We start from the raw sequence: 17,577 nt of genomic DNA, 5'->3' as shown, positions 1-17,577 counted from the left end.
ATAAAGTCAGTGACATTTACATTAAGCCTCATAAAAATATGCATTGCGGTTGACGGTTTGTGGCTCTAATAAAACTTGTCTGAGAGTGCAGATATGTCTTTGTGACAGGTGCAGCTCTCTGTTTCTGTCAGCATCATGTAAGCAGCACTACCTGACCCCTGTATTGACTCATATAGAATAATGAAAAGATAAGGCACAGGTGAACTCCCTGAACAAACATGAACTTCAGAGGTAAATATGGACCCAATCCATATGGAGAGGAAGTTAGGTCTTACAGAGCAAACAGGTCCGAGTTACAACAGAGTACATGGAGTTTCCTCTTTATCTAAGTCAAACAAGGAGACATGCAACGCAACGTGTCCATACATCACTCTTTAGATTGGATCATTCAGAGTTAATTAGCTGCTTGTTGTCACTCATTGGACCATCAGGGCTTTTTTTTCCTGGGAAACCAATAGTTAGAGTTATCATTTAAAAGTTAAAGTATCAATCAGTGAGATGTGTAGTGAATGAAATGATAAAGTGACCTTACTATATGATCAGACATTAAGGAAACATGCTGAAGTGCTGGCTTCTCTGCAAGTATGTCCTCCTTCTAACTGATTCTGGTTCTGAATGCTCTGGATTTGTTTGGACCAGAGAAGGTAGGCGCTTTTAAGACACACACAGCCGTTTTGGACACCCCTCGGTTTGTCAGATATGAGAGCAGTTATCAGGTCAACAGGTGTTGCAGCGATGGAAGCGGGCAAGAGAAGTGGTTCAGATAGAAGTGATTGTACCCGACCTAAAAAGCCTCTGCATGTTTCTAATAAGCTCCACGAGCAGAAACGTGCTCAAACTAGGATCAATATTGGAGATGCTTTTGAAAAATGGAGAGATCTTTGTCATTGTGTGCAGTTGATGTGTAAACACACGATATACAGTAGGTTTATATGGACACATACAGTATATATTCCTGAGCAGAATAAGATATGATACGATACACTTTATTGTCCCCTTGGGGAAATTTGTATTTGGACTCATTGGGCTGCCAAACATCCAGCCGCTTCCACTAGAATCAATTAATTAAAAAACATATTCAACACAACAGCCTCAGAATTAAATCGCGGATTTGGTTGGAAAAAAGTCTGAGGAAGAGCATTTTGGCTCGAAACATCACTTGTCAATAAATCCTTTAAACGGGAGCTCCTTGGTGTGCGGATCTTTACCTATTTGTGTTTATCCCAAGTAATCAAACTTTGTTACATTTCCTGTTAAAGATGAAATGCCGCAATCTCGTCATTAGCGGTCACGCACACAAACGCCACATGATGATGATAAATATCCATACTGTATGTAAGTGAAGATGCACTTCAGTAAAGTACGTTTGATAACATATTAACCATAGCAACTGATTCCTGGTTTCTATCAGGATACTTCTGTTGGCACATTAAGTTGTCTCAGAACTTAGAAAAATGGGATGAATATAGTTTTTACCAACAAATAAAAAGAGGATGTGAGCCTTCCAAGATCTTGTTAGACTGATGCACTGCAAAACAACTCAATGCCAAAAACGGCCACACTTCTAACCCTCAACCATCATGACTCATATGTTATATTAAAAGACATAAATCATCATTTTTCATTAGGTTTTCACTCCTAATCTGTGACTTTTTCTGTTGTTTGGGGAGAAAAATAATCGTGTCCTAGTTATCCTTCTCTGTTGAAATTCACAGCCAGTTAAGAACTTCGATTGGTGGGGTTTTCAGCTCAGCACTCCCAAGACGAATGTTAACATGCACAAACACTGCCCGACGTTAAGGCCGTCCACTCTGCCTGACTTCATTTAATGCCATAATGGGCTGCTCTTTGGCCGGCATCCATTCCCAAGGTGGCTCCCGAAAGAAAATCTGTTTGTCAACCTGCCAGAACCATGGGCATAACAAATACACTTAATTCATAAGAAATAAATCTTAACGGTTTCAAAGACTTTTTTTGTACAGGATTAAAGGATTAACATCTAAAGCAACTGCATCAGCCGCCATATCCGAGTGGGGTCTACATGTGTCCTGCCTGGGTTAAGCTGGATTCAGGTGGCTCAAAGTGAGCTTTTAAGTGGTTTGATGATGGGCCCACTAGGGCAAACAAATGGAACTTATATGGGTTATATTCATGGACAAGAATTAGGCATACAATTTAGAAAGAAAACATGGCTGCTGGATGGATCCCAATTGGCGACATTCTACCTGTATCGACATCGAGGGTCCATAATCAACCCGATTGGCCGACGCCCAGTTGGTCATACCACTTGGCCCCAAACCGGTGTAGTTGTTGGGTTTTTGGTGTGTTTTTTGGCGACAGGTATTTAAGCTAATCAACAGAACACTTATTTTTCAGTCAAGCTCACTGGCTTCAGTTCTAAATTGAACTCCACTTTTTGCTCGACTTTGCAAACATTTTCCAACTTCTACATCCTCGAGTCACAGAGCATCACAATCATCCCATTGGGGTCGGGTTTGTGGCCTTCCCAGTACAATAATAACTCTCTTTTAACTCGACTTTGGTATCCACACAGTCCTTAAAAAAACAAGTGTTAATCTGCTGGATGTTTTACCTTTTTTAACTGCTAATTGCTAACTTTGTCAGCTGTTTTGTGCCTGGTAATTTGGGTACATTCATCGGAGCATTAGTGCTGTGACTTGTTCAATCGCTATAAGAGCGTCAAACCAGAGATTCTAAAATATCTGTCAGGTCTGGGGTTACACGTGTACTGTGATTTTAGGTTAGAGTTTGAGCGGTTGTCTCAGGAAGCGGAGGGAATCCAGTGACCTGACTGTCCTAAATAATTCAACAGTGAGTGTACAGATGTTAGAGGAAGGATTTTCCATTGTGCTGACAGACTGTCTGATCAATGCACTCGCTGAACAAAGACAGAGTGAATCACAACACAAATGATGTCCCTCTGAGTTTATACAATGTTGTTTTTTAGGAGGCTTTTTAGAGGCTGATTGGCTGACCTACATGCTGACCATGCAATACAAAAAATTCAACTCTAGCCAGGAACATGTCTGTCTTCTCCTGTTCATCTTTAAACCTTTTTCTTATTAAACGTCTAAAACGTATTATATTTCTTCAATATGTGGACGCTTGTGTATGAGTAGAGAAGGGAAAGTGTTAGACAAATGCTTTCTTCTGACACTAACTTTTAAAAGGATTTGCATTTGTAATAAATGGTGATATTAGCTGCAAAAACATCCTCTCTTTTAGTAAATCACACTGAACTAAAACGTTACAGCAGCGGGGCACCACATCGCCGCACAGCCAATGTACAGACGCTACAGTCCTCATCGCAGTGGCCGTGAGTTCGAATCCGACCTCTGCCATTTGCTGCATGTCGTCCCCCAATCTCTCTTCCCAGCATGTCCTGTCTCTCTTCAGCTGTTCTTTCCAGTAAAGGCAAAATGGCCACAAAATACCAAACTTAAAAAAAAGTAAAAGCAGCAACTTGCCAAGTTCAATGTAGCCACGCTTTGAAACGTACCCTGATTTGACTGTTTGTGTATTTGACTCTAAATGGGGCCATCATTTACAAAATCAACAGCATGCTGTGATGAAGAAGACTTGAAACTAAAGATTGAGACCACACACTCATTGGGGAAATGTTTACTGAGAGAATTAATCACCAGAGAATTGGGTTCATATTATCATAAACTTCTATGGTGCTATCTGTGGAGTCGCCACCTGATGGCCAATAGGAAGAATGCAGACTTAAAGAACTCCAGCTAAGGCTTAATATTTTCTGTGTGTGTGTGTGTGTGTGTGTGTGTGTGTGGGGAGGGGGGGGGGTTGTAGGTGTGAGTGTTTGCATGTTACTGAGGACGGGGAGTGATTAAATCCAAACAGTGTAAGCCATTTCCAGTCCTCAGTGTGACAGTCTGTAATTCTTCAGAAGGCCACATAAGCACTGCTGACGCATGTACCTAAACACACATGAAAACACACACACAGACACACACACACACACACACACACACACACACACACACACACCGAGCATGCACACATGCACGCACACAAACCAACTTCAGCTCCCTAACTGCATGGATAAACACACACACACACACACACACACTGTTTACTAATGAGGATTGTGGACAGTGTGTCTGAGAAATATGTGACCTCTGACCAGCCTACGCCCCGCTCTCTGCTAACACTCACACACTGAAAACACACACACACACACACATACACACACAGAGCCATCCGTCAGCCTCAAGGTTACCATAAAGAAAACAAGAAGGGGCCCTGCAGCACAAAATGTAAACTCAACCAAACATTCACTGTTCGAGAGATAGCAGAGTTAAAAATGTCTGAGGAGCGGCAGGAACAGGCATGAAAACAGTTTAGACTTCCAGTGGTGAAGTGCAGATAAAGCCAACATACTCCACCCTTACACAACGTCCTATAGTTTCAAGATAACACTACTTGACATCATCTAACTTTAAGTTTGGCCTGTAAGGTAGAGCAATGGGGGGGGGGGGGGGACTCGCAGTGTCTCATGTCTTAACCTACAGAAAATAAAATCCTCTCTGTACTTAAAGGAGCAGTATGTAACTCTGACACCTAGTGTTTAAAATGGGTACTGCAGTCTAAATTCTAAACATCATAGAGAGCTGTCTCTCCCCCCCCCTCCTCTTTAGAGTGGATGCTCACACAGGTCACCATGTGGTGGACTCTGAAGCTTCAGTGTTTATCCAGCTCTGCATGGGTCTGTAAACCTTTCTGTGTTCTAACCTCTCTCCATTTTTCAAAAGCATCTCCAATATTGATCCTAGTTTGAGCACGTTTCTGCTCGTGGAGCTTATTAGAAACATGCAGAGGCTTTTTAGGTCGGGTACAATCACTTCTATCTGAACCACTTCTCTTGCCCGCTTCCATCACTGCAACACCTGTTGACCTGATAACTGCTCTCATATCTGGCAAACCGAGGGGCGTCCAAAACGGCCGTGTGGGGGGTCGCCTTTAAACCGCCTACCTTCTCTGGTCCAAACAAATCCAGAGCATTCAGGAGCAGAATCTAAAGTTAGAAGGAGGACATACTGGCTGCTGCATTGTTGTCAGAGAAGCCAGCACTTCAACATGTTTCCTTAATGATCAGATAGTAAGATACCTTTATCATCTCACTCTCTACACATCTCACTGACTGATCCTTTAAAGAAATATTTTATAGAATTATCCCCAGGAAAAAAAAAGAACAACTTGAATAAATGTAGAGTGATGTTTTTTCACCGGGTTCTAACTGTGCAGGATTTGGTCCCTGATGTTGAATCTGCTGACATCCCGCAGCTTCAGGCCGCTCCATGAGTCAGCACTTGTTTGTGAGAAGACATGCGATGTAGAATATGCTCTATTAGACGCCGCTGGGCGGGAGTCCCTGCTGGACGCATGAATGAGCCCGACGAGCTGAGCTTGAGGAGCCTCTTTTCCCTCTCTTTGTGGTGTTGCTTCTGAAGCCGTAGATAACCTGTGGCCACGTTTTTAATCTTCTGAATCCTTTCAAACACAGCAGATACTGAGCAGACTTCAACCCATCAACATTAGTCAAGGACTCTTCCTGAGAGAGAGAGTTACTTTCTCTCTCTCTCATCAGCTCAGGCTCAGGGTCACTCCATGTTTGGTGTTTGTTATGATCTGCCTGCAGGGCCAGATGGGCGGTGTTTACTACGTCAGGGCGGTTCAGACAGCGAGGCAGGTAAGTTATCGAAAAGGTCCCGTCAGAGTCCATCGGCTGTCACCTGAGCAGGAAACCAAAACTCATAAATGGCACAGAAGAGCAACAGGTTTCACCTTTCAAATAACTTTCCAACTTCCACATACTCGGCATGGTCTGTCAGCGCCGCACACTAAACGCCACCGTTAGCTTCCACTTTAGGGAATGCTCCTGTTTCTCATTTTGACGGAGCCTGTTGCATGCTCACGTCAAGCTGGACAGAATAGATCGACCCCGGACAGGAAGTCAAGACAAGAAAACCCTGATCGTATTTTCCAACATGTTGCTTGCATGTTTTTTCTTTGTATTCCTGCGTGATCTTGCAGTTCTCCTGCGATGTGTTGTTCATGGCGGCGCTCATTTTCCTGCTCTGTGCCTGGCAGCTCACACACACCTCTTCTCTCTCCCACTTGTATTTTGACAGTCGCACAGCAACCACTAACATTCTAACCTTCTTCATCTGGTTAACCAAAACTGAACTCACATTTCAACTGAGTTTTTATCACCAATGATCTATTTCTATCTCGTCATAGTGTCTCTTTGTCTTGGAGAAAAAAACATTTTGCCCCAATTTTCCCGTCAACGAAATGACCACTCACCTGAAAACGACCTCAGGACTCTCTAGGGCTGTATGGCCTTTAAATGTTACATCCTTCTCTTGTCTTTGTCTCTGGATTGCTTTGAAGCGGTCCACCTATCAGCAGAGCCCGCTTCTGTGTCACCCGGTGGCCTCGACAAATCTACATCCCCGTCTACATTTAAGGCTTTTAGATGATGCCCTTCTAAATGCAGCCGCAGAATGAGGACAGTTTGGTAAAGGTCAAAGAGGTCATAAAAGTTCTTGTGTTCTTGATGTGACAGAAACCAAAAAAAAAAAAAGACCTTGGAGGAACGTCAGGGAGGAATGTTAAAAGTTTGGAACAATAACCAAAAAGTACTTCACTTGTGCTCTGAAGGCTTTGTGAGTTATCTCACTTTTCCTCTTGCGTTTTCTTTCCCACACATCATTTCTATCGTTACAAAGGCAACTTTCAGGAGCCGAGCCGAGCTCACGCCCGACAGAAGTTCCATTTAAATTCTCATCATGGAGCTTTCCCGAAGACACAACCGATCTGCAGGGAAATCCATCCGAGACCTTTCAATGAAACGCTGAAACCACTCGGGTTGGAAACTTTCTCTTAAAGGTAAACGTGTTGCAGGAAAAGCAGGAAATGATTTTACCCAGTGAGGGTAGATATATTGATCCCATTACTGTTTCTAATCTCTACAACTCAGGGGCTAATTTAAGACCACAGTGCTTAGAGGCGGGGCGCCGGTAGCCTAGTGGTTGGTGCTCTCGCCCCATGTACGGGGGCTTTAGTCCTCCTAGTGGGCGGGCCCTGGTTCCAATTTGACCTGATGCGTTTTTTGGATCCCTAATCTGGAAAAAAGACACCTTGCACTCTGAGTCTGATGCGGTTATTTTTCTATGAATTCTGAAAATGGGCAATATGAAAAAAGAATGTCTCATACTCAGTGAAGAAGATGATCTCGGGGGTCCATCTACATCAGAGATTGGGGCAACTTTGGTCACAGCAAGGGCCACATTAATTTAATTTTCACAGCCAGGGGGGCAAATTGTAGTTTCCAAAAACAATTACAGTCAATTTTGTCAAAAATTGAACTCAACATGTCACAGTGATCAAACGTTATCATGGACATATTTCTGGATTTCATGATTTCATGGCAGATTTTGTCATGTTTTTCTTCATGTTTCCAATTAATTGATATGTAAAAAATTGACCTGAGGGCCACGTTGAGGGTTGGGCCATGTTGCCCACCCCTGGTCTACATGAAAACAAGAGTGAGGAAAGCTTCACCTGTCGATGAAGGAGCTGCAGAATTATCCCGATGGCTCACAGGTGTATTTCAGGAAGTCAGTGGTGCTGTTTGATACGCTGCTAGTTTAACTGGAACAACACATTAAAAAAGAAGAGCAACCAACTTTTCTGAAGAAACTGATCCAGTATGCAACTGAGACAGTATGTTTGAGGTAGGGACACTACACATGCACACACAAAACGCAGAAAATCAAACCTGTTGCAAAAAAATTACGATGGCCAAAGTGAGATCGTTTTGCTTATTTAACGTGCGTCAATCTCAGACAATAAAACGGACTTAGTGTGCAAAAGTCTTTATTCTCCATCCTGCTTCAGCCGTCACTCAGGAAGCAGCTCTGCACTCAAGATCTTTGATTCAGAACTTTTAAGATCTTTGATTCAGATTGAATCCAGCAACCAGCAGCAGGAGGAGTTCTCCTTTTTTAACTCAAAGCTGCAGACTGACAGGAACAAAGCTCAGCAGCAGCAGCAGCAGTGGAAAGGTCGACACCAATGGCTTTCAATATTCAATCCAAATATCGGAAATAAAGGGGATAAAGTGTAACTGTCCAGTGTGTTTGTTGATGTTGGCTGTCAGCCTCCCCCTCCCCCTCCCCAAGTGAAAACACAAAGCTTTAAACAAACTGAGTTTAATTTGCAGAAAAGAAGCCGCTAAGCCGTTTGCTTTCTTGCCTCGTTGTTTGGTTTATGTGATTTCCACTGTTTACTCTGGATGTGAGCCCATACGTTTCCATCGCGCTCGTATTTCTTCCTGTCCCAGTTTATCATGAACTCGATGAACTTTGATACGACAGTGAAAGAAACGTTCACATCCTCCGAAAATATGAAGCGCAAACATTTCTTATGGTAGAGTTTCAGATAACGACGTTAAGAGATAAACTGCCGACCTCCCCCAATAAAAGATTACAGTAAGTTTTAAGAGAGGAGAGCGGCTCTTAAAAAAGCACTTAAGCATTTATTTACCTCTTTATGAAAATTAAAGAGACGAGCACATTCCCCGAACGGTTTTCTCCTAAAAATAGCAGCAGAGTCCTCAGAGGGGGACTCGTCCTCGGGGAAATCAAAGGGGTCTCTGGGAATTCAAAGTAGAGCGTGGACACTAGAAACAGAACATTTCCTCCTGAAAACACCATCATCAGATTTAAATCTGAGGAAAAACAAACCTCTGAATACAATCATAGACCTCTTTTATTCTCTGAGTTTTAAACTGGATGAAATGATGAATCACTCCTCACATGATTCATGAAGTGAAAAGAGGACGAGTGTTGGTTTTGAGACTTTAAACTCGTTCACACATCAAAGTTCTCAAAAACATCTTCGTCCACATGAAAACGCAAAAAACCACTGTCACTGCTCATGAGCTCGCCAGGTCAACAACGATGTCCTCGATATACGAACATGTTCTCGCCATTCCTCTGCAACGACCATTTCATTTTATAAAGTATCCCAATTTAGGCGCCTCTGCTCGTCAACATAGTGGGGGAGTAGCTGTGTGTGAGCATGTAAAAAGTCCAGTTAGCAACGTTAGCACCAGTGCTAGTTTGGTTACGTCTGCCATCGCACTAATCTCATGTAAAAAAAAACAGTGACAGCGTCGCACAATGACGTCAAACGGTGGAGAAACAGGGCGCACAGCGTGACGTTACAAGAACTAAAACTCTCTTTTCACCTTAAACAGAGTTTCTGAAAATCTTGACCCTGGAAGGAGTTTTTACAAAAGGTGCGTTTTCAGTGAAACGCAGTTTGCATACAAAAGGCTAAAACGCACAGAAAAAACCTCCGTTTTAAAAAATGGCCGCCTACATGTGGACGAGGCCTTAGAATCAGACGAGACATCCTCAAACACATCTTGTATCAACCCTGTTTCACGTACCCATGACAAACAGTTATTGCTAGAAATTTGAACGTAACAGGTTGAAAAATGTGGCAGACGTATCCTAAAGGAAGCGTCATTGAATAAATGGTCAAATAAATGTCAGACTCCCGGGTAATTCCACGCCTGCCGTGGGTTTTAATGTCATGTATCAAATTACAGAGGGTGAAGCATGTCACTGTCAGTGGAGATAATTACCACCACACTAACAGCTCTCAGTTAAACTGTGGTCAAGCCTTCAGAGACGACCAGAGGGAGGTAAAGTTCAGAACAAGCCCTTAGTTTGGGCTTTGACACTGCCAACACACACACACACACACACACACACACACACACACACACACACACACACAGAGAGAGAGGGTGAGCAGACAAATAGATGTGACACCCTGCACCGCTGAGCTCAGACAGCCTCACAGACACGACATTTCTTCTGGTTGGTTGCTCGGCCCGTTAAGAGTGACAAAGCGTCTGATGAGATTCTTCAGTCTCGCTGCGTCTGGAGGTGGACGTGCGGGAGAGGAGCTGGTCGATCTGTGCCCATAACGGCTTCCTGTTCACACCGTGACTTGTATTCATGGGGTTCATTCAAGTTCATTTCAAAAACTAGCATGATTTTGAAAGTAGCATTCCCTCAGTGCCCCGTCTGCACCCCCTCCCCTCTGTGCTCCCTCTAAAGCCACGCCCCCTCACTTACATGTACAAGCGCCATTTCTCCAGAAGTGGACCTCAGCTTATCTCTTACATTGTGTAGAAACTACGTCGTCTCATGTCTCGAGCAGGGAGACAGGGAGGCGTGTGATTGGTTCATCAGATTGGTACCTCGTGGCAGACATTGGTTGAAGTTTTTACAGACTTACAAACTGATACAGATGATGGATTTTCTTTGTTCCTTTTTCAGAGAACCTGAGTTATTAATTTCTGTCAGGACCTAAAGACAATTTACACCAGAATCTTAAAAAGTGGATCTGGAGGAAGTTATCAACCCTGCCTTTAAGTCTGTATGGTTTTGCAGGTTCATGTAATTAGTGGGCGTGGCTGACCACTCTAGTTGACAGGGAGCACCTGGGATAAATCCTCCAGTCTCTATAAAAGCAGCCGCCTACACACTCTGTGCACAATTGTTTGATTTAACCTCTTTCTCACCAACTTCTCCTCACACACCTGCTTTAAGTTATTCTGCAGCTCGTCCCTTTTGCGGTAAAATTTCTGCTTAGTAAACAAATCAGTGAACTTAGTATTTATTTTGTGACCTCTTGAGCAGGACATGACCACAGGCAGATTAAATGTGCAAATGATTAATAAATGAACAATGTAGCACTGACCTCCCAGTGAACCGTTTCAACCCTTAGAATGAGTCAATTTCACACCCACACAGTAACTCAGCTACATGTCACTGACTATTGGACCAAAATATGTAGACAGCAGAAACTGAGGCACTGAGCTGCCCCGCTGCCTCCCTCCTTTGAGTGCAGCGCTCGATGCTGCCAACCCCTCTGAAATGTTTTTCACCCTGGCAAACTGCCCCTCCGTCTACTAAATCATGCACTGCACTGCAGTCCACTCAATCTGTCAAAAGAGCTCTGAATCCCTCGCAATTAGGAGTGCTGCAAAGTGTAGCCAAAACAACCCCGGTGTTTTCATACCAGCGGATCTGCCAGAGCAATTTATTTATAAAACCATTTTATTAATATTGTCTCCTGATTTCAAAGAGGAAGCAAACACACGAGCTGGATTTGAATCTCGAAGGCTCCCAGCGGATGGCGCTTCAGGGAGCGACACATATTATGCATTCCTCGTTTTTTAAAATTTTTTTAATGTTATTATTTGTGCAAGAAGCTCCGCTTTGTGTGGCATTTATTACCGTAAATGGTCAGCAATCGACTTAATTACCTCAAATTTATGCAATAATTTTCGACATTTTGCGTTCATTTATCCAAGAGGAATACAAAAAAGTGAAACGTCGTGTCTCGGCGGTAATGTGTGGAATATAAATAATCGAAAAATGCCACAGAATAATGAGACGTCTGCACATGGGGATGCAAATCAGCGCCCGGTGTGACTGCAGCATATCAATGACTGTGTGTTCTTTTCCCTTAAATTATTCATCCAAACAGTCCTTCAGCCGGTGAAGGACTCCACTTGAAAAAAGGAATAAAATTGCATCTCATTGTAAAAAACAAAAACAAATGTGTAAATCTGTGCTGCAGAGTGTATCTTAATGATTATATTTATACGATAATTGTGCTTCCTTAACACTCACTGATGATTCAAACCGCTGAGATTACTTTTTGGTTTGTTTTTGAGCCTTTATTGTGAAAAGCTGTGGTTGAATATTCATCATTTGAATTCTGTCGGCAGTGAAGCCTAAAGTGACTCATCTTATATTTGAAGGGATGACCTGCTGTGACAAAGTCACTCTGAAGGCTCTGACGCTTTAACAACTTCTTTGGGTTTAAGTTTGAAAAGCATCTCAACAAAGGATCTTAAAGGAGATCTACTGTTCTCACTGTCACCATTAATGATGTCAGTCTGGGACTCCCGTTGAGGAGCGTTGTGAGATGTGTTGCTCAAAAACCTCCTTACTTATCTGATCCTGGCGTCAGTGAAATCCCTAATTTCAGCCTCTGCCTGAAACGCTTAATTTCAGCTACTGTCTCTTTAAGACCCGCCGGCTCTGTTTGAAGTCGCAGCGACATTTGATTGAGGGAGGGTGTGTCCTACATCTTTGCTCCATGCTTTGCTCTGATACGTCGGCAGTTGTAACGTCTCGTTCAGAGACCTAACAACGCTGAGAGCTGGAGCTGAGGCGGGTTTTAAGTCTCAAACCGCTACACGGCCCCCATCTGTCAATCAAGTCAACTACGTGCCTTATCCTTCATCAAATCCTTCATCGTACAGTGTGTGCCAATCAAGACATGAGCTAATCACACCTATTTGGTTTTTTGAACCAGGCTGTAAACATGTTAATCTCTGCTGTAAAAACAGGCTTTTTAGAATGGGTGTGTATGTGACTTCCTGTGCTTCTGCAGCCAGCCTCTAGTGGACACTCCAGGAACTGCAGGATTTTGCACTTCTGCGGTTCTTCACTTTTCAACACCAGAGGTCGCCGAAGATTCATTGGTCTCTACAAACAGATGAATGGACGCTTCTCTGGGATTTTATTGACCATGAAATGACGGCGCTTACGTTGGTGACGTAAACAGCGAACAGAAAAGGAAGTCTTGCTGGGAAGCCGTTCAACACCCACCGCTGGCTTCATTGGAATAACAGAGAAATCTAGGATCAATTGTGTGTTATTGTAGCACCTGACACAGTGCATGACAGCCGCATTTTAACCCCTTCAGTTATTTCTGACCAGTCACAGTCTTTATATGAAGGAATGGTCTCGTCAAAAATCTTAGTCATCCCAACAGCACAAACCGTCCTCACTTCCTCCCAGAGCCCGGTGTCTGCTCCCTCGCTGTTTTACTGAAAGCAGTCTACGCCCACACAATGACCAGTATTGTTTTGGCTTACAGGAACACCATGTGTGTCATGGATCAGCTGTTGTGTATTGTCTTTGTTAGTGTTAAATGTTTGAGGGCTTTCAGTCGACATACTTTCTCCTCTGGAAGACATACTGGAGCTTTTCTATCGTGGTGAATAAGTGGCTGATTGTTTGGATATATGACTCTAAAAAGATTGGGGCACCATTGTCATTCCTAAAGATGGCGGCGCAGTGACACCTCAAATACGATCAGAAAGGTTCCACTCTGAGGTCAGTTTTGCAGAAACAGTACTGAAAGATGTAGTAAAATGAAATTAGGTCAATTTAGCAATATGAAGCAAGTGACATCCGCCTTGCTTGTAAAACGATTTGTATTTGTGATGCCATTTTCCATCCTTAAAGGCACAATCAGTGAGATGTGTAGAGAGTGAAATGATAAAGTGAGATTTGTTTGGACCAGAGAAGGTAGGCGCTTTAAAGGCGACCCCCCACACGGCCGTTTTGGACGCCCCTCGGTTTGCCAGATATGAGAGCAGTTATCAGGTCAACAGGTGTTGCAGCGATGGAAGCGGGCAAGAGAAGTGGTTCAGATAGAAGTGATTGTACCCGACCTAAAAAGCCTCTGCATGTTTCTAATAAGCTCCACGAGCAGAAACGTGCTCAAACTAGGATCAATATTGGAGATGCTTTTGAAAAATGGAGAGAGGTTAGAACACAGAAAGGTTTACAGACCCATGCAGAGCTGGATAAACACTGAAGCTTCAGAGTCCACCACATGGTGACCTGTGTGAGCATCGACTCTAGAGAGAGGGGGGGGGGGGAGACAGCTCTCTATAATGTTTAGAATTTAGACTGCAGTACCCATTTTAAACACTAGGTGTCAGAGTTACATACTGCTCCTTCAAACTTTGGACTGTCTGAACTTTTTGGGTCAAAGGAATTCAGACTGAATGAAATGAAACATTTATCATACAGAACAAGAAAACACCATCCAGACCAACAGCAGTGTTGATGTAATTGTGCCACTGTTTAAAAGCCCAGGAGGGTGTCGTCGGCATATCAATGACTTAACTCAAACATTCAGTCTAATGTGAGGTTCATTTTCTCCTCAGTTTGTCCTGACAAAATGTGCCTCCTCATTATCCAGTCTGAATGCCTCTTTGAATCACAATGACTCATTTTAATGTTAAGTTTGTTCCTCATTCTCGGCAGAGACGGAAGATACAGGCTAGTGAGCAGTCTCAGTGTCGGACTTTAATGTCTTTCAAACCGTTTTTCAACACTGAAAAGCTGCTATTTGTCGGATCTTTGCTGAGGGCCTCACAGCAGCGTGTGGCATCCATCCTGATCAGTCCGCACGGCAGCCATTTTGAGTGGGAGTGCGCGCAGTACATGTAAGATAAGCTGCAATAAAGTGCACATCATAAACCACAAATCAAAATGGACCCTGAGTGGAGTGGGAGACGATGCAGCGTGGATGTAGTAGTGCTCTCTGTCATTTCAAAAGGACTCTTCTCAAACTGTTGTGACAGCCGGCTCTATCTTCCACTCCATCACAGGCTCCTGCCAATAATCCCCCAAACCCACCCCCAACACACAGCGCTGCCGCCACACAGCCTCAGATACATGCTGTTAAGACAGGAGACTTCAAGTGCTGTCAAGTACTCGCTTTGCACGCTTTCAAAAGGAATCGTGATCTCGTCTCTGCATCTTTCCTGGCAGGCGCTGCTGAATCTAAATGAGAAGGCCCCCCGACCGCCTGGGCGGGCCGGGAGAAATCTGACATTTTTGTCTCAAGAACGCGGAAAAAAAATGAATCACCCGAGCCCACACACTGGGATTACTTATTCATGTTCAACCTGTGCACACAACCTCATGTACCTTTGGTGCGGTCGTTATGCAAAACAAATCCTCCTGAATAACAGATAAACTCTGATGTCATCACGAGTGCAGAAGCTGTTTATTAACTTGCAGATGTGCTCGTATCGCCTTCATTGTTGTATTTACCTGGCTCAGGTAAATACAACAAGAAAAGAAAAATGCTGCACCATACAGGATGTCACGCAGGTGCAGGTCTTCTAATTAATAGCACAGTCATATTAAAAGCAGGATTTATAATAATGAGCACTGCCTGCAGTTTGTCATTGTGGTGATGATGACTCATGTGGACTCGTGGAGGATTATTGAGGAGTTGACGTGTTTGCAATAACAGGGGAAAGTATTCAAACAATGCATAAAACAAATACTGCTGCATGGAAGAGAAAGGGTGCAAACACAGCTGTCCTGTTCCAGCACACATAGAAAACAATACCTGACAATCCTAAGCAGGTGTTCAGGGTGAGTTTAACAGCGATGGTAAGCAATATTACAAACATGATGTAATTACAGACTGAGCTCATCAAATACAGAGATGTGTCAGTCTAAAGCAAGCAGATAGGATTTCAAGTCTTTACTAAACACAAAGAAGATGATGTCCTTTTTTAGTCCCATGAGGGGAAATAAGTTTTACACTTGTTGTTGAGACATGCTACACACACACCGGCTGAAACACACACACATGCACAAACAGGATCCTGTGGACGTGCTGCTAATGGATCTCAGCGTAAATTCAAGCAGGAAGAAGACTGGTTATATTCTCTCACACATTTCTTCCATTTCTTCCCTCAATTTAGCCCCTCCCTCTCTACCACTGCCTCCGTCTCCCTGCTCTGGTGATCAGCTGATTTACTCCTTATCCCTAATCCAACCCGACTCTGTCACAGCCTCTCTCAACCAATCATCCTGCCGCGGTCACTGAACTCTTTGTTTTTATATTAGTTTTCTTCTTCACAAAATACGTCTGCAGCAACCTGTGAAGAATGTCTCGAGCTTCCCTGCAGACGATAAACGAGCAGTGTGACGGTAACGAGCTGTTTCCAGTCTTGTTTATAACTCTTCTGACTCGTGGAGACTCGAGCGGGTCTCTACAACAGACAACAGCTCTGGAGTCGATGGTCGCAGTGAAGATCTGTGGTGTTTCCAAAAGGGAGTCATCTTACATCTTACATCCCTCTGACAGCGTTACCATGTCAGCTCTCAGCAAATACAACAGCATCATATTTCCTTCCCCTGTTAGTTCTTCTGTTCTGCGGCCTTTTTGATCTTTTGATTGCTGCCTGCAAAAAACCTCTAAAACTTGCTGCAATGTCTGAATGCTGTCTTCAATCTACAAGGTCGAACTTTGATCCAAGATTCAGACTTTAAACTCATAATTCAGAATTATGTTTCAGATTAACACTTTAACCTCCAACTTTTGGCTCAATCAAGAATACGTTTTTGACTTTTATGTCTTAAAAATCGGACTTAAAGGACCATTATATAACTCTGCCCCCTAGTGTTTAAAATGTACTGCAGTCTGAATTCTAAACATTGTAGAGAGCTGTCTCCCCCCCCCCCCCCTCCTCTCTAGAGTCCATGCTCACTCAGGTCACCATGTGGTGGACTCTGAAGCTTCAGTGTTTATCCAGCTCTGCATGGGTCTGTAAACCTTTCTGTGTTCTAACCTCTCTCCATTTTTCAAAAGCATCTCCAATATTGATCCTAGTTTGAGCACGTTTCTGCTCGTGGAGCTTATTAGAAACATGCAGAGGCTTTTTAGGTCGGGTACAATCACTTCTATCTGAACCACTTCTCTTGACCCGCTTCCATCACTGCAACACCTGTTGACCTGATAACTGCTCTCATATCTGACAAACCGAGGGGCGTCCAAAACGGCCGTGTGGGGGGGTCGCCTTAAAAGCGCCTACCTTCTCTGGTCCAAACAAATCCAGAGCATTCAGGAGCAGAATCTAAAGTTAGAAGGAGGACATACTGGCTGCTGCATTGTTGTCAGAGCAGCCAGCACTTCAACATGTTTCCTTAATGATCAGATAGTAAGATACCTTTATCATCTCACTCTCTACACATCTCACTGATTGGACCTTTAAGCCTAAAACTTTTTCTTCAAGCGTAGATTTTTATCTCTGATTCTTTCCTAAACTCTGAATGCTGACCCCGATATTAGAATTAAGCCTTAAATCTCAGATGATCAGACTCAGATCTCTGTTTCTTCCTTTAAATGTACAAGTACGACATCGGTCTTAGAGGAAAACAAGACTTTAAAACAATCTCAGACTACTGACTTTGATACAGGAATTCTGATTTACTGTATATCTCAGGTTTAATGTTTTGCATACAATTAAAAAAATGTCTTTCCTGTGAAATGAATCGTTTTCTTCATATCCTCTTTAAAAAAAAATTTAAAAAATGTCGAGCATCTTACCCGGTGAAGTCTTGGATAAAGTATTACACTTCTTAGCGTGCCAGCACTTCAAACAACGCTGGAGAATATCTCGCCAATGTTACTGCAACCTTGAAATGAACAAAGTATAAAAGTGAGTCAGACGGGGAGGTAGATTATTTCTGCGTGATAGCATGAGATATGGGATGTGTCTAATTACTGCCTATCTTCTGTTTCCTGTAGCGCTGTCCGTCTCCACTGAGACTGCTGCAAATATTATCGAGGTAGATTTAATCTGCACGTATCACATCGGCATGGAGGCTCCAT

At 43.2% G+C, this 17,577-nt stretch overlaps 2 protein-coding genes across 3 annotated transcripts in view; one reads left to right on the top strand and one right to left on the bottom strand.

Annotated features, from left to right (window-relative positions):
• oc90 (otoconin 90) overlaps nt 1-17,577 on the top strand; it is a 433,801-nt gene that overhangs the window by 370,826 nt on the left and 45,398 nt on the right. The gene's annotated exons all lie outside the window — the stretch shown is intronic.
• basp1 (brain abundant, membrane attached signal protein 1) overlaps nt 1-17,577 on the bottom strand; it is a 47,419-nt gene that overhangs the window by 17,729 nt on the left and 12,113 nt on the right. Inside the window, exon 2 of one of the 2 annotated variants that reach the window (XM_061043655.1) lies at nt 17,293-17,381. The exons of the other annotated variant lie outside the window; for it this stretch is intronic. The gene's annotated coding sequence lies outside the window, so the exon portion shown is untranslated. The remainder of the gene's footprint in view (nt 1-17,292; nt 17,382-17,577) is intronic. 2 annotated transcript variants of the gene reach the window in all.

This window comes from Labrus mixtus, chromosome 8, assembly GCF_963584025.1.
Source record: "Labrus mixtus chromosome 8, fLabMix1.1, whole genome shotgun sequence".
Taxonomy (NCBI): domain Eukaryota; kingdom Metazoa; phylum Chordata; class Actinopteri; order Labriformes; family Labridae; genus Labrus; species Labrus mixtus.
The sequence above is the reverse complement of the archived record's forward strand: the minus strand, read 5'-3'. Positions and strand labels throughout refer to the sequence as shown.